The sequence below is a fragment of the Canis lupus genome, chromosome 16 (assembly GCF_048164855.1).
Source record: "Canis lupus baileyi chromosome 16, mCanLup2.hap1, whole genome shotgun sequence".
Lineage (NCBI taxonomy): Eukaryota > Metazoa > Chordata > Mammalia > Carnivora > Canidae > Canis > Canis lupus.
Genome location: NC_132853.1, coordinates 8,811,391 through 8,833,581, shown reverse-complemented (window position 1 = coordinate 8,833,581; position 22,191 = coordinate 8,811,391). Strand labels below are relative to the sequence as shown.

Genomic DNA, 22,191 nt, shown 5'->3' with positions numbered 1-22,191 from the left:
GTTGTTAACCTCTACCCTCAACTCTGCCTTCTTAGAGGACCTGTCTGTTCCATACCCCACAGTCCTCCCTCACAGACCCTGTTGAGTGGAATGGCTCTTGGCCACCAAGTCTGCAGAGAATCAGGTAAAGTTAGCCTTGAGAGAGACAGATGGATAGATGCTGCCTAGACCCCTGCACCCTCAGTTCCTAAGCTGTGTCCCTTGGAGCTCCTGGCAACTTTCCTGTTATTTGGGTCTGTGAGAGACATTTGGGTGTCCTGCCATTGAACTTCCCCTTTATCTTCCATTTGGTTTTATTGGATTCCTATTCCTCGCAGTCAGTTGATCCCAAAGACGTCTGTATCCTCTCTATGCCCTTGTGTTTTTCTGTGTCATTCCTTATCTCATTGAATGTGAAGTGTTCATGTTTCTTTTTGTCTGTCTAGGCAATGAATTCTTTCAGGGTAAGGATTGTATCTTGCTCATCTTTGCTCCTCAGCACTTAATGACAGTAAAGGATGTCGTAAATGTTGATTAAAAGAATGAATGGCTCTAGCTATTTTATATTTTTTATGAATAAATTGATAAGAATCATGTAAAAAGAAAAGTGGCTCTAGACCACAGCAATTTTTTTTTTAAACTGGACAACTGAAACCCAGAGAGATATTTGCTTAAACTTTATAAAGCTTATTTATTTAGAAGCAGAAACTAGATCAGAATTTGGGACTCTTATCAAACTGTGCTCCTCTGTAGCCATTGGTTTTACACCTCTTTCTTCTCTGTCAGTTTGTTCCTGGTGTTGTAGCATGGAGCAAAACCACTCTTTGTTTCTGCCCATTGTCTGTTGGAAGCATTAGTAAGCTGTGGGGTTAGCCGGCAAGATTCAAGGAAGAGTTAAAAATACTGGCTCTAGGATATTATAAAAACTTATTTAAGTATTCAGCAGACTTTCTCCAAATCACATATTTAAAGGATAAAAAATAAAAGTAACCAAAACAAGTTTTATAAGTGACTGCAAAGTAATTAAGTTTCTTTTTCTGGTGTTTTACATTGGCTTAAAGGTCAGCGTGAAAGTAGACAAGAGTTAAACTCAGAACTGAGTACACAGACAGCGTCACTTAGGCCATGGACCACCCACTCCCACCCAAGCTTTTCACACCTGAATTACACAGCTCTCCCTGGCACTTCTTGGCTTTACCAGTCTCAAAAAATGTGGATGCCCTTCTGAACTGATGAGAAATAGAGGAGAGATCTGGAAAAGCAGCACTGAGGAAGTAGTCGCAGATGCAGCCACTAGTGAAAGGACAAGTGGAGAATGCCCACTGGGACACAGCAGAGACAGTGGGAGAGCACCCACGGCAGAAATAATGTCTGGGAGCTGAAATTGGGGAGGCTATAAGATCCTGGTTGAGCATGATCCTCTGTTAGCCCATTCTTCGTTCCTGTGCTACACTTCTGGGCACATGGGCTGGGGAGCCCCGGGGAAGGGTGGTGCTGGATAGCCCAGACCACACAGTCAGGATGCCCGGATTCTTTGCCGAGCTCTGTCACTTACTGGCTGGTTGCTTCTCTCAGGGCCTGAGTTTTCTCATTCATTGAGAGAATTAAGCTCGGCAATCTCCAACGGCCCTTTGCCCTATAAAAACCTACCTACATAGTTTGATATAATCAAACGTCCCAAGTGCCCAGGGTCATTAAGATCTCAGCCTAGTAGTACAGGTGATAAGGAATGGAAATCAGGATGTGGGCTCAGTATGACAGGGGACCCCAGGTTACCTCCGAATCTGGATGTCAGTTAAGCCAGGTACTTTTCTTCAGGGGTATCAGAAACCCCAGTGTAATTTCAACAGTAGGACCATTTATAATAAGACAGTTTGTTATACAGCAAGTTCCAAGGTAGGGTAGCTCTGGGGGGGCGTACTTAAGTTACGCCATATTTAGTCAAACCTTAGATGTCTCCAAGTTAGATGCACCCTTGTTTTTCATTTTACTAAGAAAAATCTGTCAGTTAAACTGACGAACTGTTGATTACAAGACATCTGATTTGATTTCAGAGGTGATTCAATGTGGGGGAAAATGTGTCTTAGAATCCAGGGAAATATGTAATTCAATAGGTCGTGGATATCATGTTTCCAGACTGCCATTCTGAACACGTTGGCCTTGTCAGGCCAGCCTCCTCCCTCAGATGTGGCAGCATGGCTGCAGCCCATCCAGTCGCGACAAGGTAAAAGACAGGTGGTTCTGCCTCTTCTGGTGCCCTTGTTACGGAAAAGGAAACCTTCCAGGGGAGCCTTGCAGCTGATTTCCACACATGCCCATTGGCATCCTAGTCATTGCCAAGGGTTACCCTCATTACCCTCGTTGTGGTTAGAGTCAGACTACTCAGGATTTGCCCTCCAGGTGGGAACTGGGTCACCTTCCAAGGGTGGTACCTGTCATAGTCAGGGTTTGATTCACAAGGAGGAAAGAGGGAAGGGTAACTATTGAAGCAAGTATCCAAATAGGATTTAGAATTTTTCCAGATAGAAATTGGCGACAGGAAGATGGCTTATGATTAATGTCAGTGATCTTCTTGCTCTGAGCATTTGGGTGTTTGAAATTTTATTGCTCTATTAAATTGTTTATGAATTCTGCTTTGGTAATTACTTTCTTTACATTTCAGTGGCAAAGTACATAATCAGTTTTGGAAAAATTATCAACTTTTTTGAGCTATGAAGTTTATTTCTAAACGTGTGCTGATTGATTATATTATGACATGATGCCCTTAAAATTCGTTTAAAAGGGGATACTGGATTACGATGTTTGGACATTTCTTATCTTTCTCCCTGCATACATATTTAGGCTTAATTTTATCATTTTTAAATGCTTTAAACAAAGGAACTGGGTGTTCTCAATGTTCCCGCTTTTTCTTTTTTAAAGATTTTATTTATTTGAGAGAGAGACTGAGCCACCCAGGTATCCCAATGTTCCCACTTTTTTATTTGGAGTAGTGTAGCTGCTTATTCTTGTTCTGATAGAGGTCTGGGAAAAATGTAGACATTGTAGCCCACTTGCTGCTTGATACAGAAGCATGTTACCTAGCTTCCCTTCTCAAGCCTTAGCCTGCGTGCCCACAGTACTTGTCTTCTTCAGGGGCAGAGAGGTGGCCCATTCCCTCCACCTTCTTCTTAAAACTTTGAGTGACTTAGTTATTTCCTGCTCCTCCCCCTTGTAGGTTGGTGCCTAATTTGTCCCCGATTTTCTAGATGGGACTGATGGAGCAGGCTGTAGGCGGCTCAGTGTCCAGTCAGTAGTAGCTTTTGTGGTATAATAGCTCTTTTTGTAGTATCAGCTGCAGTCTTCTGGACCTTGTTTCCCCTGGAGCATTACTCCTACTTGAGGCTCTCTTCATTCAGCCCAGGGACTTGGAACGTTCAGGGGAGGAGGACAGAGTCTAAGACAGCATTCATTCACTCCTTCGGCAGATACTTACCAATAAGCCCCCTTGTCTGCAAGGCCCGGTGCTGCATGCTGCAGACGACCCACTGCAGAGGTTACATGGGCAGATCACCTCCAACTTTGGTGCCCTTGGGAGAAAGATCTGGCTTTTGAGGAATTTACTCCTGGAGGTGACATTTCTTCTTTGCTGCCTTGGGGGTATGTCTGTGCTTTGTTCTTCAACTACATAGCTATCTCCTTAACTCTCTCTTTCTCTGTTGACAGTACAACATCTCTGATAATCAGCATTTGATACAGGAATAACAGCAGTGTGACAGCTAAAGCTGTCATTCTCCAATAAATCTAAACATATTATTTTGTATTGAGGACTTGCTCCAACTGGAAATTGGAATATGAAGTTTGATCTTGCTTCCTATTTAGGGAGAAGGGACAGGTCATTCTAGTATTCTTTCCTCCAAAAAGATCTGAAATAAATATTCATTGGTTCAGACCTCTTATATTTGAAACCTTTAGGTTCATGATAGAACAGATCTGATTAGAAGATGTCTCTACCAGAACTCAGAGGGTTGGGAGGGAGACAGCAGTTGCTAACATGGAATTTTTTTTTTTTTTTGGGTGAAGGAGTTTAGTAGGCCTCGCAGTAAAATCTCTTCTGTGACTTACCAGCAAAGTCTGCACATTTACGGCTTTATTATCTGTGTCGGGAGTGGACTCAGCCAGGGTACATGTAAATCAGACTTCCAATGGTGATTTAAATCTGACATTGCTTTCAAAAATTCCTTTTAGAGATACAGGCTCCTTTGCACAGAGCACCTTTTTAGAGATAACCATAGATGGTAAGAAATTTTCTTCTCGTTTCTGGGGGAAAAGTTATGATCCCACAGATAATGATGACAAGACCAGCATCCAACAGTCAATGTCTCTTTTCTTCTCTTGGCCTCCCTTCCTGCCAATCTAGTCCATGAGCAGTATCTCCAACCCTACCCTTCTCTCTGTCATCACTCATGTGGCCTTGTCTCACACCAGGAGTCCTACAAACCCCTCATACTAGTCTCCCTGCTTTGATTCTTGCCCCTACACACAGCAGCCAGAGCAGTCTTTCACAGCATCAAAGCAGTTCTATCTCTAATGGTTAAACCCTCAAGCAGCTTTCCATCACACTCTGAAAATATTCCAGACTCCTCCTAGTGGTCCCCAAAGGTCTACATAATCTGGCCCCTCCAGCTTCCTCACCATCCACTCCCTACCGCCCTGTTCTAGCCACAGGCTCTCCCCTCTTCTGGAAGTCTCCATGTTTGTTCCCCCTCATGCCCCAGCACTATCTGTATCTTCTCCCTGCTGTGCTCTCCCCTGATCCCCACATAGCACCCCTTCCCTTCTTTCAAGTTAACATGCGTTAAGAGAATCGTAAAAAAAAAAAAAAAAGAGAGAGAGAGAGAGTTTCCTGCATTCTAAATCATTATCATTTGGATATGTTTTCTGTATCCCTTTTTCTTTTTTTTAAGATTTTATTTATTTATTCATGAGACACACACACACAGAGAAAAGTAGGCTCCATGCAGGGAGCCCGATGCAAGACTCGATCCCGGGATGCCAGTTTCACACCCTGGTCCGAAGGCAAGCGCTAAACTGCTAAGTCACCCAGGAATCCCCTGTATCCTTTTTTCTTTATTTTTTTTTAATTGTTGCTGCTGTAATATATATATTTTTATTTTATTTTTAGGTAATCTATCCACCCTATGTGGGATTTGAATCATGACCCCAAGATCAAGAGTTGCATACTCTACTGACTGAGCCAGCCGCATGCCCCATTGCTATATTTTAAAGCAAATCTCTGGCATCATGTCATTTTATTTCTGAATACTTGTTTCCTCAGCATAAGGGCATTCACTTTTACAGTCACAATGGCAGTACCACACGTTACGAAATTAACAATAATTTCCTTGTATTATCTACTTGATCTATAGTCACGGCTCCTCAATTATCTCGAAAATGTCCTTTCCCAGTTGGTGAATTTTTTTCTCCGAACAGACTCCGCATGATACATCCAAATTTTATATCCTTCTTTTGTCTCCCCCTCTCCTCCACTTCTCTTCTGTGCTTTGTGGGGTGTCTCTTTGCTCTTATGTTTTTTTTTTTTCATTGGGTCTTCATTTCCAAACCTTTCTTTCCCCTCATACTTCACTGAGTTTTCTTAGTTCTTTTTCATATGCTCCTGTTATCTGGCCATCTTACTTCTGAGAACTTCTGGTTTCTCACTTGTGCTGGTTTTCAAATCAGTTAGTTTTCATGACTTCCTTTAGCTTAGTTTGAAATAATTGGTTACAGTTTTTATCTGCTTGCAGTCACTCTTTCATGGTGTGGCCTGCCTGTTCACTATCTTTTTTTCTTATACTATCAAGAAGGGCAGGATAATTTCTGTTGTGTCCCTGTGTGATGGATGGGCTACCCTATTCTGTGGAGGGTGGGTCCATGGACTGAGCATCATGGCTAGAGTGGCCTTCCCAGCTCACAAAAGACATATGCACTGGTCTGCTTCTCAGAACTCCCTGCCTCCTGGGCAGTAAGTGTGCTGGGTGCCCATCCTTTAGGTGCTGTGTTTGCTACTCTGTACTTGCTCTGAACAACCTACTCTCCTGCCTTTTGGGGCTTCCTACTCTGTTCCATATGACTGCTCCTCCTAGTACATGCCCTCAGGAGGAGGATCTGCCTTTCTGAGTGAAGGGCTGTTGGACAGTTCAACAGCCCAGGCAGCCCTGGCTGACCCTCCTATAGTCCTCGGTGAGCCCTGCCTCAGATGTGTGTCGTTATCTATACTCAGACCCTGAGAGAATATGCTCAGTGACCCAGCTGTTCCCATACCCACGGCAGGGCTCCCACTCATGTGGGGCCTCTCTTTTCGAAGGAGGGTATTCCCTGGTGGCTTGAAGGCTTTGTGGCCCATGGGGAAATCAGTTGTCCCTTTTCCCATCACACTACCCAGCCTCACAGCTGCTGACCCTGGCAATCCTACCCATTTGTATTTTGTGGTTTGTGGAAAATTTTTAAAATCAAGTTTTACTGAAGATTCATCCATCTCTCACTCTTCTAGTTCTATCTGATTTCCAGGAAGAGCTTTAGAGATATTCTAAAATTATGCTGGCTCATCAAATTCATCACTTCCTCAGAGGCCTCCCTGGCCACCCTTGAAGTAGCCACTCCCACCTGCTGCCTTCTTGCCCCACCTTGAGCTGTGTACCTGATATGCATTGCCACCTGAATGGGAACTTGTCAGTGACATCACATTCACTCCTGAATCCCCACTAGGCTAGAATAGTGGTGGCCCTGTAACAGTAGATGAGAGGTTACCTACAAAAGGCCCTGTCTCTCCCTGGCCAACTCAGAAATTATAAAACTTTTCCTAAAAACTCTAACCCTTTTTACCATGATTAATACTACCTTGAAAAATAAAAGAAAAGTCTTTCTCTAAAATGTTTTGAAGGCACATAAACTTAAAAAAAAAAAGCAAAAAAGAGGGGTGCCTGGGTGGCTCAGTCCTTCAAGTGCCCAACTCTAGATTTTGGCTTGGGTCATGGGATTGAACCTCATGGCAAGTTCTGTGTTAGGCGAGGAGCCTGCTTAAAATTCTGTGTCCCTCTTCCTCTTCCTGCCCCCTTTCTCACATGCGCACATGCACATACACTCTCTCAAAAAAAAAAAAAAAAAAAAAAGAAGAATTAATTTCATTTAAGATATTAGAAGGGCACCTGGGTGGCTCAGTTGGTTAAGCTTCTGAATCTTGATCTCAGTTCAGGTCTTGATTTCAGGGTCGTGAATTCAAGTCCTGTGTTGAGGTCCATGCTGGCTGTGGAGCCTACTTTAAAAGAAAAAAAAAAATACTAGAATAGTAATTAAGTATGCACTGAATTAAATATCAAAAAAAGTTTAAAGTCAGGGCAGCCCTGTTGGCGCAGCGGTTTAGCGCTGCCTGCAGCCCAGGGCGTGATCCTGGAGACCCTGGATTGAGTCCCACGTCAGGCTCTCTGTATGATGCCTGCTTCTCCCTCTGCCTGTGTCTCTGCCTCTCTCTCTCTTTCTCTCTCTCTCTCTCTCTCTCCCTGAATAAATAAATAAAATCTTAAAAAAAAAAATTAAAGTCAGGCTTACCTGTCCCAGCAAAGAGCACTGATGTCTTAGTCTAGGCCTTTCTGCTACAGAGTCTCTCCATTGTGTTTATGTGTACACATATACATATACATATGCTATGGTTGAAGACAGAAGAGTAACTGTTACCTGAGACAATGTAAACTCTAGGTTCACAAGTAGAGCATTTCCACTGCAGCTCCATAATATGGTTGGAGGAAAGATGGACTTGGAGCCAGAAACAAAGCAAGATGCTTGCCCCACCTTGCCCCTTCACAGTTATGCAACTGTGGATCTTCTGCTTAATGCCACTATGTTTCCTTCCATCAGCTCTGAATACTAGAATTCTTATAAGCATCAGTATCTATTAACTTAAGACAGACTCTAACCCCCAAGTACAAGTATGTTTTCTGAGTTGGAGTCTCTGCCATAAAGGCAACCTGAAATACAGAAGCAGAAGTCATACCTTAAATCATATACTTGATTTTAATTTTACAGTTATCCATTTGCAAGTAGCCATTGAGCATTTTTGTTGATTCACAGTGGCGGTGTCATGGGGGACACACTTAAGGGAGATTTCTTGGTGAAGTACAGTTCTGAAAATAGTACTATGTATTTCTGATACTTCTGAATTAACACACTCACAAATTGGAATGGCCCCGGGTTGCATTTTGAATAAGCTTGTGGCACATTGTTTGTTCACGCACAAAAATTCTTGCACAGAGTAAAGAACAGTATGAGAAATCATTCCATTACTGATAGAATCATGATGATTACATACCATGTAGGGCACATATGTATGGGGCCCTGTGCCAGGCACGTCACATACATTGTTACTTTGCCACATTGTGAGAAAAATATTACTATTCCTGTTTTATGGAGGAGGAAACTCAGATCAGCGAACTGTGCCACAACAGCTCATGAAAAATACTTCCAGTGAGCGTGCAGATGGATAGTTCTTACTAGGTGCTGTGTTCTATCCTAAGTACTCTGCATTTATTAACCCACTTAGACCTTATGTATCCCTGTGAGGTCAGTACTACGGTCTTCTCCCCCCTCATCTGTTGGGAATAAGTCCTAAGACCCCCTTCAGGGGATGCCTGTATGTATTTACCTGTGATAGAGTTTAATTTCTAAGTTAGGCACCACAACAACAGTAAACTAATAGTAATATATAGAACTGTTATAACAACATATTGTAATAAAGTTACGTGAATGTGATTTCCCTCAAAATACCATACTGTACTCACCCTCCTTGTGAGGATGTGAGATCATAAAATGCCTATGTGATGGGATGAAGTGAGAGGAGTGACATGGTGACATAATGTTCACTACTGCTGGCCTTCTGTTGATGCACCAGGGGAAGGGTCATCTGTGCCCGGACCATAGTTAACCAGGGGTGATTGAAACCGCAGATAATGGGGGACTGCCATATTATGCATCTTTTACAAAGGATGAGGTTGAGGCACAGAGAGGGGAAGTGACTTGGCCAACGTTGGATAGCTAGTTAGTTTCAGAGCAAACACCGGAACCTGGGCAGTCAGGGTCCAGAGTCAAGTACTTACCTGCTGTGTCATGATGCCCAATAGCAATGTGGTGACTCACAGACCCCAAAGTTCATACTTTGAACCTATCATTAGACCTATGCTAAAAGAGCAAAAAGAATCCTAAGAAATTTTAAGCTTGTTCTTTCTGTAAGGGACAACAATGAGTGTTTAACCTGGTGCGTGTGACCCAAAACCAGCAAAAATAAAACCTCTTCTGCTGGGTGTTGAAATCTCGAGTTAGGGACCATTATTAGCAGGAATGCACTCTTCATCTCAGGGGTCAGAGCCATATTTGAAAGTGTATGGCCTCTCTAGATACCCATGGTTACTGTGAATCTGTGATTGTCACCTGCTGTCTTGCTGATGGTTGATTACCATTACTGGAATTTTAATGTTTGAAAAATATTAAAAAGTGAATTCTCTGGAGGGGGTGGGAAGGAGGGCTAAAATTAGTGGCATATTTTTATGAGAAATTTGAGATAGTGTCTATTGACAAATGGGAGTGGACTAGGCTTTGTTGTTTAAATGGAATCCTATTTTTTTGTTGTTGTTATTTGAACTGTTTCTTAACTTTAGGATTGTATTAAAGGAGTGAAGCCCAGTGATGCCTTTGAACCTAAGGTGTCGTGAGAGTCTCCTCGACATGGAGACTCCCTGGAGATAAATCCAAGCTCTGCATCTTGGCTGACTCTGCCCCTGTGCCGGCAGGAAGCCACCAGCAGCACCGACCTAGGAACCATAAAGGACAGAGAAGGGCCGAGATCAACGGATCCAACATGGCTACCTCACCTCATGGTTATTGAGCTGATTTCTTGGAAAGTCTTTAGTGGTTTTCAACTTGAAAAGGACAAATCTGAAATAAATAAATTGATCCATTAACCTGTTACAGGAAGGTTCCCACTCTGCTTAGTTCCCCCAAATCATTTCAGATAGGGTTGACCAAGCCACGCTGTAATAGATTTTCAGGGTAATATGTGGACCATAAAATGACTGTTAACCAACTCGCTTTGTTTATGAAAGGCAGGCACTTAATGCTACTGGCCCGGTGCTGGAAGCACATTCCACTGTGGTATGTTTCAACACTGCTAAGTCATTGATCAGATGAAAATGACCAGTTAGCAAGTAAGTGTTTCCTGGGCTGTAGGCTTTATGAATAATGTGTTCTTCAGTTAAAAACAGCACTTTAAGCAATTGTTTAAACCTAACCATTTGGGAATGAGGGAGACAGCTTCATGAATAATTTATTTTCAAAAGAAAAGATTAAGGGATCTCAACTTTTTCACCTTCCAAAACCTTTTTACTGAAGTTGAAAATACCTGCAAATGATAGAGATCCAGATAAACAACTCATCATATACATGATGTAAGTTTATATACTTTCACTTTTTAAAAAAACCTTCATTGGGAAAGGTGCATGCATGTAAATACAGTGAGTTTAAAAGAAGTGAGTATAGAATTGCTGGAAGGGTTGCAGGATTTCAGATGTAACATTGAACATGCATTAGCATAGTGCCATGGGAAAGCTTGAAATATGGTTAATATGTCCTTGTATAGGAAAGGACTCCATCAAAGCAGACCAGTTTGATCCCTTGTGCTTAAATATTCTGCTTTCCACTTTCTAAAACAGACCACCGTCTTATAAGAATTGTACGTCCTTGGTTCAAGGTTTAAATAAGAGAGTTTGGGGTGGGAATTAGGTACCAATAACATGATGGCAACCCCCCCCCCCCCACCACCACCACCACAATCCCTTCGTCTTGCTCTTATGTCATTACAAACTCCCATGGTTTTGTATTTGTGGGCCTGATATGTGACCACAGTGATTTGCCCCTGTAGATGAAGTTTTCATTGACCATACTGACCTTGAAGACATTAATCAAGGTGCAGATGAGCCTAGAGGCCGCTTCACACCACTCCCTCTGCTACCATCAGCACCATCACAGCCACCACTGGCACCACTGACAGCTGTGATTTGTTGAATGATTAGTTGGCCTCAGGCCTATTTGAAGTATTTGATACCTTATTGAATCCTCACAACCTCCTGAGCTAGGTGCACCTGTAATGATTGTTTGCCTAAGTTCACCAGAGCCCAAGGTTTGCAGCCATTTGGCACCTCTGCTGCCCACTCCACAACCTCACAGTCAGACCACAAGTGCTCACACCAGACAGGCAGTTGGCACCTCACATGGTCCCTGCTCGTGTTTGACCCTGTCACGGAATGGAACATAGTCCAGAGCCAAGAAATATGAGAGTAGGCCTAACTGGCGTTGCTGTGAAAGACCCTCTTGCAGAGCAGGTCTTTTCTTCAGGTTGTCAGGGTAACGCATTTGGAAAATAGACAGCACACATAGTAACAACAGCAAGGAGCCAATGCTTATGTAACAGGAAAAGAAACAGAAAAAAGAAAACTATAAATATAAAGCACAAGCCTTCAATTGGTACTCCTAACATTAATGAAAAGTTAAATTGTTTTCTTGTTAGGAATAAGTAGATCTTTGTTTTTAAAAGATATTCATAAAAACAGATAGCATTAAGTTTAGGCATCCAAAGAGGTAGGCTGTAAGGTACCAGGAAATCTTTGCTAATGAGAAAGCGCTTCCTCCAGTAGCGGTGAGCAAATGAGGGCAGCTTGTATGGGGAGTTGAGTCTTGCACCTTACAGCTATTGGTATTAGAAATACTTTTGCCATGACAGGGGACTCTTGATTGTTGCCGTTTTTTTCCCCCCTGCTTGCTACTTCTGGAGGTTTTTAAAAAGTTCATGTTTAAGATGGTGGGCCTCCAGTTTGGATCCAGTCACACTTGAAAAATATCCCTTGAAATTATCTAAACTTAATTTCTGACCATTTTGTTTTAGAAATGCTAACCTCAGGGGGTCTTTGTTCTCTACACTAAAACTTAATCTATTTGGAAAAATTCCATTTACCCTCTGTAGAAATTGACTGGACATGGCTTCTGTGAATGATACGGTTGCTATTATCCCTGAACACCGTAAAAATGAACTTTGAAACAGTTGGGTAGGACCCAAACAGAAAGTGATGTACGGCTTGAAAATGGTTTAGTTGAACATTATGCTCCAATATTTTACTGGCCATTGTAGCACAGGTTTTAGAAATATATGTTCGGTTTTTTAAAGTTTTATTTTTGGATTGGAAACTTTCTCACAAACCAAAATAGATGAATCAAGTGTGCTTGAATCAATGCTGAAATGTCATCACATCTGCGGAATGAAAATCATTAGCCAGTTACTTGAAATCCACATGAGATGAAACTGTCTTCCTGTGTATATCGTCCAGCTTTTCCTCTTCTCTGAAGGAAGGAAGGCTGAGAAGCTTTACAAAGGCTGGATCATTATTTTATTCTAAAAGTTTTTCAGAAAATACCAAAGCAGCTATTAATTGAGCATGGGGTAGCTCCTGGCATAGGCTGATTTGAGTACATCCAAGCGTACATTTAAATACAAACTCATTATTTCTCCTAAATCTGTGCTTGAAAATAGATCAAGAAGATTTCCTAAAACCTTGTGGCATAATTTCAATTACACTTAAACTGTGACTAGAATTTACTATTGGAAAAGCTAGCGTAGATATGAATATTGTAAAAAAAAAAAAAAACAATGGGAACATACACTGAAAACTTTTTATACATGTGGCTAAAAGAGGCTCTTAAATCTGTTTTTTGGAAAGGTTTATTGGTTCATAATCTTTATTAGTAGCCACATTTGAAAGGTCTGTATCTAGGACAGATTCAGAAGGTTTGAGTTCTCATTCCAGCCTTGCCTACAGCCAGCCAGAAGGCTTTAAACAAGTTCCCAGCCCTTGGGTGCCTCGTTTCACTCTCCACAGAATAAAGAATTTGGACTGTATGCCTGTATGCCTCTCAGTTGCTGCCCAGCTCCAGAATTGTGATTCCTTTGGGGGCTATTATTATAATAATCAAATCTGTCAATTTGTGGAATATATTTCCAAGCATAAATTGATTCTCTAAAGTCCCTTCATCCTCATGGAGTGGTGCTAGACGTCATCTGCAGAGAGCCTTAGGGAAGTACTGTCCCTGTGGCCATGAACGGACCCTGCTGATTTGGGTGTGAAAGGGAGGCAGAAAGCTGAATTCCCCCAGACTCCTTAGCTAGTTATTGAAGGCAAAAGTTCAGCCACACACCCTGCTGCCTTCATTACGCCTTGGAATGCAGAGGCCAGTGGTCGATCATTATTTACAGTGGATATCTAGGAAAAGTGCTATTTCCCAGAGCTGTCAGCAGGCCCTTGGAACCTTCATGAAAATGATGAAAAGTTTTGGAGTCATGCTAATCAAGCTTAAATGCTTTACATTGTTTAACAACAAATAATATGCTATTGTTTTGAACTCAACAAAGAAAGAAACCTTTGAATTAAAGCTGAAAAATGTCAGAGAGCATTTCAGTCAGGGAAGAAATACTTTTCAGTGGTTGTGATGTGCATTACTGAGAGCCACCTTCCAGACAGCTTGCCTTTCTTTATTCTGAAAGGAGTCACCATTGTGTTGATTTCTTGCTAGTTGTGGCATATGTGAGGCCATTGTAATGGACATGTGATGGGTTTAAATGTCAAGAGTTGTGCCCAGTGGGCAAAACCCCTCACTTATACCAGAGGGTTAAGGATGCTGCAAGGCAGGAGTTTAACCTCCTTGTTTTCATTCTCGTTTAGATCCAAACAGACCTCTCTAATGGCACATTTCTTTCATTCTTCTGAACTGTGGCAGGAATAACTCCACTCCTAATTAGGCAAGTGTCAAGTTTTAACCCCAGGTACCTCTACAGGCGGTCATTTCCTTGCCTCTCCTGGTAGTGTCTGTACTCTGCTATCAATCCTTCCACTTGGAGACTTTTGCCTAATATTTAACCTCAGTGTTCCCTGCAGGAACTCTCTCTTATTATTCTCATTGACCAAGAATAATTGATCTATCTGTACTAGCAACTTTCATTTGCATTTTTAGGAGTAACTGATTCATCTCTCTCATCTCTGCTAAACACAAACCCTCTCCCCTTGTTACATCTGTATACTCTTTGTTTCCAAAAAAGGATTACTGGTGTGTTCATCTTCCATGCATGCTCTCTGATTTGTCATCCTTTTATTATTACTCACATTGGTACTGCACTTGTTTTTACCCAAATGGAATGATTTTGTGTCCTTTTTCACATAATCCTCCATACTAACACAATTCTAAGCAGTTGATTTTAACACCGTTGTGTTGTTGACTCATTCACAGGGTGATTCACTGTAGTCCTCCTTGTCGAGGACAACTGTGGGATCTGAGTAAGAGAAAGTGACATTGTTTTATCATTATGAGCTGTGTCCCTAACTCTTAAATAATATGTTCTGCCCACTGAAATATTGTGTTTGTGTGCCCTTTTACAAGCATACACACATACACACGTGCGCACCTACCCACCCACCCCTTCACAGATCAGAGCTCAAGTTACACCTTTATGGGTGCATATGGTGATATTTGAAGGATTAAATGGAGTGATTGATACGACACAACTGAGTCTGTCTGAGTCTGTTCTAGTGGCAGATCTGTTTACAAGAGTGGGTGTCTGAAATATAAGAACTTAAGGACCTGGATGCTTACACTCCTGCTTGTACTCCTTGTATTTCTAAAGCTGTTAACATTTAAATAAATAATTGTTTTTATCTATTTTATTCTGAGATCCTCAAGTGAAAGGCATATTCGAAACGTGCCCTTTAATTACACATGTTCTCTGAACATCCTACTCGACCACGTTAGAGCAGCCTACTCAGCCACAGTCAACATTCATTTGTGATCTGTAGTGGGCAGAATCCTTCCTGTAAATTTCCTTGATTACAAAATTATTGTTTCCTGGGGCTCTCGTTAAGATACTCCTCTCTAGTCCTAAGAGTTAGTTGCAGTGGTCTTTTCTGGTCATAGGTTTCTTCAGAAATTGCTAATAAATGCCCCCCCCCCCCCGACAGTGACAAAGGCAATGTGTTTTATGCAGAACCGTTCTTGGAATAGCCTGCTATTAAAATGCCGATGGGGGTGAGGGTGCCTGGGTGACTCGGTTGAACATCTGGCTGTTGGTTTCAATTCATGTCATGATCTCAGATCTCAGGATCATGGGATTGAGCTCCACATCGGGCTCCACACTGGGCATGGAGCCTGCTTGGGATACTCTCTCTCCCTCTCCCTTGGCCCGCCCCCCCCCCCACTCATACTTGTTCTCTCTCTCTCTCAAAAAAAAAAAAAAGAACAAAAAATATTAAATGCTGATGGGTTTTACTAAAATCTGTCAGGTACAGTAGATTCCAGTTATTCACAAAGGTTAAGGAATATGGTGTTCTGATCGATTTTTCTAGAATAATTACCATATGTACCATTCAAAGATGGAGAGTCTTTAGAACTGTGTAATTGTTTCTTTGTGCACATAGTACACTCTGAGGAAATGTATATTGAATTGAGTAGAGCTAGAAGGACCATCAGAGACCTTCCTCTTCCAAAGAAGAGAAAACTAAAGCCAGACAGGCTGGAAGAGCTGCCTGCTGTGGTCCACAAGTGAGTAGTAGAGCCAGGGAAGAGCCCTGGTCTTTTCACACCCCCTGCCCTACATACCATGGGTTAAGGACAAGTGATGGGGGATACAATGGCCAAAGGACCCCGTTTCTTGGATTCTGGGTGAGAGTTTGATATACTCCCTTACTGTCGTCATTATAAAACCTAGCATTACTGCCTGTGTGAAAGAGGTACTAGGAGATGTGCTAATTATTCGCATGCATCATCTCCTGTAGTCAGCACAACCACCCCCTGAAAGGTTCTCTTATTATCCTTGAAAGATGAGGGTTGAAGCCCAGTAATTTGCCTCACTTAGTGGAGCCAGGCCTTGAACCCATCCACTGGGGCTCCAGATCTCATGATCTGAACTACAACTACTGCCTTCCTAGTTTATTCATTGTTCCCTTTCAACAGGAAAAGAAAATATTTTCTATCCAAAAAGTGTTTTGAGGGAAATATCTTATTTTTGGTAGTGATGTACAGATCTAAATATACCCAAAATATTTTCTATATTCAAAAGCATGTGAAATGCTTAATAGTCCAGATGGGCAAATATGGAGGCCAGAAGGGCTTCGCTGTGTGAGGTCGCCCTGCTGAAAGTCGACTGCTGTGGGGTGTGCTTGGCATGTGGGGGCTGCATCTCCTCAGGATGGATTCATGTCCATTTTCACCAACTATAAAGATCAGGCCCAGGTTCCAAGGAGAAGACAGAAGTGACGATAAAATCCAACATTGTACCTGAGCCTTTGGGACTGGAACTTCCAAGGTGCTAGCTCTCACATCCATTGGAACTACGATGCCACTCATGACTCCCTGGCACAGATGCAGCCACAGGACCAAGCAGACTGAGTCCCCATGGGATCCAGTCTCTTGCCTATCTCCCAAGACTTACCGAAAACCACTTCATTTGACTCCCGTCCATTAATATTTGAGATTGGTGCAGAGAATTCAATACATATTCTAAATGTTTTTTAAAAATCAGCTTTATTGAAGTGCAGCTGGGTGATACAGTCTGTTAAGCATCAGACTTGGTTTTCGCTCAGGTCTAATCTCAGGGTCATGAGACCAAGCGCCACTCAGCTCAGAGTCTGTTTGGGTTTCTCTCTCCCTCGCCCTCTACCCCCCCATCCCCCATACCTCCCATGCTCATGCTTGCACGCTCTCTAAAAATAAATAAATAAAAATCTTTAAAAATCAACTTTATTGAGGTATAATTTACATTGTGCCAAATAATATTTCATTGTACGTATACACTACAACGTGGATTGATTTGGAATGTTAATCCAAGGATGCTTTTCTGGAATACATTTGGTCATGGTATGTTATCTTTTCTATGTATTTCTTAATATTTTGTTAAGGACTTTTGTGTCTTTGTTTATGAGGAATGTATTATTTGTAGTGGCTTTGTCTTGTTTCAGGATCAGAGAGGATACTGGCCCCTTTAAATGAATTGAGAAATGTTTCTCCTTTTGTGAAAGTCTCTAAGATTCATGTTATTGCTTCCCTAAATTTTTTTATAGAATTAACCAGTGAATCCATGTGGGCCTGGAACTTTCTTTATTGAGAAAGTTTTTGATAACAAATTCAATCTTTAAGAAGTAGATATAGGGACTCCTTAGGTTTTTACTTCTTAATCAGTTGTCTGATTTATATCTCAGGGATTGTTGTGTCATCAGAGCCATTGATTGCATTGGCTTGATGTTGTTCATAATATCCCCTTGCTATCTTTCTAATGTCTCTGGAATCTGAGTGGTATCTCCTCTTTTAATTTTACTTTTACTGACATGTATGAGACCAAGCGTCCCTGGCTGCTACAGGGGTATAGCAGACAGGTATAGTTAAGAAACAGCTTTATTTTGAGCAGGGGGAACGACAACACAGCACTTGTATCTCCTCTTTTAATCCTAATATTGGTAAATTGTGACTTTTCTCCCTCTATTTCTTTTTTTCTTTTCTCTTTTTTTTCCTTGATCAGTCTAGCTAGGGATTTCTCAGTTTTACTAATTTTCTTTCAACTACCTGCTTTTGATCTCAATGATTTTTCTCTACTTTTTGTCTTCTATTTCATTTATTTACATGTATTATTGCCTTTCTTCTCCTTACTTTGGATTTAATTTGCTTTTCTTTTTCTAACTTCTTAAAATGGAAGTGTAGATCTTTGATCTTTTATTCATTTTTCCTTTTTTGTGTAAGCTTTCCTCCAAGCATGGATTTGGCAGCATTCTACACATTTTCATATATTTTTATTATCATTCAGCTCAAGATATTTTCTAATTTTCTTTGTGATTCATTCTTTGTTTCATGAGTTGTTAGGAAATATGTTGTTCAATTTCTAAATATGTGGGAGACTTTCCTGATATATTTTTGTTACTGATTTTTAACTTCAGCTGTGGTCAGGGAACAGCGCATTCTGCATGATTTTTTAGGCTTGTTTTAAGACCCACTTTGTGGTCTACCTGAGTGAATGTGCTCTTTGCCCTTGAAAAGTGTGTATATTCTACTGTTTGAGGTTGTAGAATATATATGTCGTTCAGGTCAAGTTAGTTGAGAGCATTGTTCAAATCTTCTGTTACTGACTGTCTATCTGCTTGTTATGGTAGTACTAAGAAAGGCCTATCGTTGACTCTTTTAAGGGGCACACCCATGTAGGATTTGTTGTATCTTCTGGAAGAAATCCTTCTGAACTTTTATTTATTTTTAAAATCACTCTTGTGACCTTCCTTGTTTATAAATGATGGGCCTTCTTCCACTGAAGTTTTCCCCTTTCCCTGGCAGAGGAAAGTTTCCTTGAGATAGGGTGCCATGGCGACTGAGCTCGTAGGTAGAGCTTAGAGCAACAGAGGTGGTGTGGGTGAGTAGGAGGTCAAACAGATGGGCTTTGTTTCTCCTCTGTTTTGCAATGTGTAAGAGTTTGTACAGGATTTGAAAAGACAGCCACAAGATTTCTCAGTTTAGAGAAGTTAAGGAAGTGTCATTTGTAGTTTGGTAAAGCCACTGTACACCTATAGAGGGCGCTCTCTGAGAGTTTGTTCAGGGCCTGCAAGCATCACTTACCTATCTCAGGTAGAATCCAAGCTTTGGCTCCACTGGGAGAAAGGTGTCATGGCACAATATTTTACTCCTTTTGGAGAGGACAGAAGGAATTTGGGGACCAGTGGCCATACATGCTGCTGCCTATGTAAAAGCCATTATATTTTCTATTACAGAGACCCTCTTCCCCCATGCTCAAATTGCACATTCTCAGAAACATGTTCTCATGTAGTCAGCTCCCATGGTGATTGATCATCCTCAGCCCTTGCTTCATGGGATTGCTGACCTAAACACCCTGGCACCTCCTAGGATGCTTATCCGTTTCTCTGTCTTCAATATCTCCAGGTGTATGCATGAAGATCTTTTCTGTGTGTTGTGAAGCTATGAAAGTGAAGATTTATTTAGAATGGAAAAGAACACAATTTACAAAGATAAGCAAAATCTTTTGAACCAAGTTGGTTAATTATCTGCCTTTCTTTGAAGGGGGTTTCTCAACTCCTATCATTTACAGGCTACCTTTAAGATTTTTGCCATAACCTTGGTCATAACATTTTTCGTTCAGTAAACTCATTTTTAAGACTTAGCCTCATTCTTGGGACACCTGGGAGGCTTAGTGGCTAAGCATCTACCTTTGGCTCAGGTTATGATCCCAGGATCCGGGGATCGAGTCCCTCATTGGGCTCCCCATGGAGCTGCTTCTCCCTCTGCCTATGTCTCTGTGTCTCTCATGAATAAAAAAAAAATCTTTAAGAAAAAAAAATAAATAACTTAGCCTCATTCTGAAAATGGAATCACAGGTTTTATTCGTTAGTTATATATTTTTCTGTATACATATATTTTAAGATTGAAAATGAATGTCCATCTATGCCACCTAACATCACCTGATGTACCACTTTGTGAATATACATGTCACATTGTAGAAACTGTTAATCTGGGAGAAAAGCAAACTGGTATTTCTGGTGGTCCAAGAAGGAATGCTCTGTGCTTGCAGTTCAGAGGCACTGATCCCTTTACAAAGAAAGAGGGAATGAAGGGAAGAGTAGAAGATGAGACCGGTATTGCTGTTTCTCAGGGGGGTAATCCTTCCATTGTGATTCCTTTATTCTCTCTGCCATACATTTCAAAACTACCCATAGCCACAGTTAAAATACTCCAGGAAATATTTGTTAAATGAATGATGTTGAATTAAGTAGTAAGGAGAGGGCCCCTGGGTGGCTCAGTTGGTTAAGCTTCTGCCTTCAGCTCAGGTCATGATCCCAGGGTCCTGGGATGGAGCCTCCCTGCTTAGCAGGGAGCCCGCTACTACTTCTGCCTCTCCCTCTGCCACTCCCCTTGCTCATGCTCTCTCACTCTTGCTCTTTCTCAAATAAATATTAAAAGTTTTTTAAAAAGAAAAAGTAATAAGCGGAGGCTCTGTAAAGTTTTGTTACCACCTTAGACTTTTCCAATCAGTATTACCCTCAATTAATTTGAAATTTTTAATTATTATTATTCATGAGAGACACACAGAGAGAGGCAGAGACATAGGCAGAGGGAGAAGCAGGCTCCCTGTGAGGAGCCCAGTGTGGGACTCGATCCTGGATCCTGGGATCTTTCCCTGAGCCAAAGGCAGACACTCAATCACTAAGCCACCAAGGTGTCCCTAATTTGAATATTTTTCAATTGGCTGTATTGCTTCTTCTAGTGGGGAAACTACAGGACTGGTTTTAATGTACATTTTACTTGAGAAGAGTCTTCTCATGTCCTGGGAGGACACTCCAACAAGGGGGCTATTTCCAGTTTGAGGAGACTTTACAGAAGACTATTAGCAAAGGTGCCAGGTGAGTGTAGGGAAACCACGGGGAGTAATGCAGTCCCCAGGCTAGTCCTTCTCCCAAGGATGTGGTTTCAGGAAGCCAGAGTTAGAGTTGTGATGAGAGATCCCGTTCCTGGTGACTGTGCCAGCAGAGTACATACCTTCACTGCCCTCACCTTCAACCTTCCACATCGCCTGTCCATGCCTCTCTTCCACCAAACCCATCCAGAAGCCAGAGAGAAAGGAGCCTGTTGTTGAGGTCCACATGGCTCTGCCAGTCGGGTCAGGGAACACTGTGGAGGAGAGGGTTGGTCTGGAAGGGAACAGGTCTCTTTGGTCTTACTCCCACCCCATGCTCTTTATTTAAGGTGGTAGGGCAAGGGGCTGGAGAAACAGTAAACATGAAACATAGCAACTACCACCCCCCTGCAGCAAGAAACAAAATTAAAGTGGGTAGTCATAGCCAACTTGTGCCACCACCCAGTCCTAGTCCTCATTACCCACTGGTGCTCATACCTGTGCTAGAAGGATGATGAACCAGACCTTCATTGTGGTAGGTTGGGGTCCTTGGTATTTGTCTGTACTGAGTTGTCACAGCCACCCTCTGCACGTCCAGCTAGTGTCCCCCATTGACCAGACCCAACTGGAAGCCAGAGGTTAGAAGGCTTGTTGATGTAGCCTATGTGTAAGTCAGCCTCCAGAAGCACAGCACATAGGGAGGAGGGTGGAAAGGTGGTGTGGAGGGGGAGAAGAGGTACCCAGTCTCCGTCCCATTCTTGAAGCCAGATCTAGGTGTTCCATCTCACTTCCATCCAAAGCCCTGTTCCTGGATCAGCAACAGTTTTCCTTCCTTCCTGTTTGCTTTCCTTTGAAAATAAGGAAAAGAACTCTCCTTACTAGCTACAGTGCTGTCGTGTGTTTAAAAGTTATCAGGACACTAGAAAGAACATTCCCTTTAATGCTTATTCTTCAAGCAGTTTTCAGTCTGTGGTTGACTTGCTGGGGCTTTATTCCTCTGGACTCAAGCAAAAGTTTCTTGAGAAAAAGGCAGTGTTTGTACATATACAAGGAACAGCTGATATTGCTCACTGCTTATTTTCTGCCAAGTGCTGTATATGCTCCATTCTCATTTAATTCCCATGTGACTGGAGGGAGAAGGTGGCACTTTTACCTTTATATTACAAAGGAGGAAACCGAAGCATAGAAAGGCTAAAGTAACTTGTTTGAGATGAGGGCAGAGTGAGGTAGAGAGCAGAGCATTGGGGTCCGTGGGATTCCTAAGCCCCAGCTTCAGGCTCTGCTCTGCTGCCAGGAGTCTCCATGCAGGCAGGTAGCCATGGAGAGCTCGCTGTGTGCCAGTGTGCCAGGGGCTGGCGGAAGGAACAAGATGAAGTGGGCCTCCCCTTCATGGAGCTTTCCATCTGGTGGGAAAGGTAAACCTTAAACAGTCAGTTCCGGATGTGTGGGAGAGACTGTGGAATGTACTACAAAGGCCACCATGAGTGATGGGACAGGGCCATTATTCTGCTGAAGGTTTGGGCCAGCAGAGAACCAGAGGGGGGTCAGATTAGGGGTAAGAAGCCAGGCAATGAGTGCTGCAGGCAGCCATGTGTGGGAAACCCCTGAGTGCCCATCGAGAGATCCTTCCTGGGAAGATCTGTATCCAGTTCCTTGCCATTTGTCGTCATCAAATCTGCCTTCTAACCCAGGGGAAGAGAAAGAAACAACAACCT

At 42.2% G+C, this 22,191-nt stretch overlaps 1 protein-coding gene and 1 non-coding gene across 7 annotated transcripts in view; one reads left to right on the top strand and one right to left on the bottom strand.

Moving 5' to 3' along the window:
* MED27 (mediator complex subunit 27) overlaps window positions 1–22,191 on the top strand; it is a 196,818-nt gene that overhangs the window by 98,437 nt on the left and 76,190 nt on the right. The window lies entirely within an intron of this gene.
* LOC140607632 (small nucleolar RNA SNORA63) lies at window positions 17,418–17,543 on the bottom strand. Its single transcript, XR_012009592.1, has one exon. It is a non-coding gene; the product is annotated as a small nucleolar RNA SNORA63 (small nucleolar RNA).